Consider the following 1508-nt stretch of genomic DNA (forward strand, 5'->3'; position numbering starts at 1 on the left):
ATGCTAGCAATTTTGTTGGTGTAAATACATATTTACTTAATACACTTTACTTAAGTTTACTTAGGTTAATGCATTATTTTATTATTTCTTAGGTGAGACACTTAGACGTTTGCATACTCTTATGAGTTGTCATGTTGACAACGCTGGAGTAAGCAACTCTAATTCAGCACATGGCATCTAAAATACTAGAGTTTTCATAATTAACTAAGTTATCATGTAGATAACATAGTTATTTGCACTCCTAATTTAGCACATGGTTTCTACAACATTATTTTTTGTGCTACACCTTTGTAGGCTTATCCTCTCATCATCGCAGTTACTCTTGTACTTAATGGAGGATAACCTGTATTTGGTGGACATGTGTCTAGTTGTGTGACTTATTAGGTTGTTGATTCCTATGCATTCTAGAAGCATTCTAGAGGCCTTTATATAGAAGCACTCCTAGTTTACTTACGCATATTGAATGAATATCATATCGTCATTCTGATCATACTATATTGGTCTACTGTAGTGCTTGTGCTTGAGTTCCTTGGTCTTGGGTGAATTTTTCCCTAAGGAAAATTCTTATATGGTATTAGAGCTGAGGGAGATTCTATTCACATAGTTACCAGACACAATTCTTGCTTCAACACCTCGACCCAAATCTAGAGAATATACAAAAATTGGTAGTGTTTAGAACTAAAACAGACCTTGCCATTGTGTTCGAAACATCGATTAGGTGAAAATCAGCTATAAATTTGCCTATGCTAGGCCAAAGTTGATTTTTAGGAAAAAAAATTTCCAAGCTAGCACCCAAAGAGCCAATTTGTAACTTGGGTATAGTCATTTATTCGATTTATTGATTTATGTTTCAGATCTAAATTTAATTTTTCTTTGCAATTATTTGTATTTTTTCAATTTTTTTTGGAAATTTTTCTTGGCGAGTTGACCCTACAAAGAATTTTTTTTTGCAAGAACATGGTAGTGACACCCTAGGCCTACAAGAAATATTCTTCATTTTGCAGTTTAATTATAGTCTAGCAACACAAACTTCCATTGGGAAATCTTCACTAACATCGGTGTACAATTTTGATGAACAAATCTAGCCAAACCACCTAACCCCCAACAATTCCTCATACTTTTGTCAGATGCTCCTTGTATTGTCTTTGGAGGGCATTTTGTTTCAAACCTTGCAAAAGTCACCCACAATATGTATGTGGGACTAATTCCCAACATCTCTTGGCCCAAAAAAGACCTCTAGTCCTATGAAATTAGACCCAACCAATGTCAACTTTTTTGACATAGCGAAACTTGCAAATTCCTTCTAGTATTAAAGATTTGCTAATGATGAACACTATCCAACGAGCAATGAGCACAGTGTTCCTCTGACCTCGACAAATTTCTTCATCACTAGCCTAACCACATACATAGATTTCGGTGAACAAAAATCATTTTCAAAGCCTGTGAACCATTCCCCAACATTCAAATAATTCCCACCGACTATACATTATGGCCCCCCATGGCTATTG

Source organism: Cupressus sempervirens, chromosome 8 (genome assembly GCF_028749045.1).
Source record: "Cupressus sempervirens isolate cs-2001-9-10 chromosome 8, ASM2874904v1, whole genome shotgun sequence".
NCBI classification, from domain to species: Eukaryota; Viridiplantae; Streptophyta; class Pinopsida; order Cupressales; family Cupressaceae; genus Cupressus; species Cupressus sempervirens.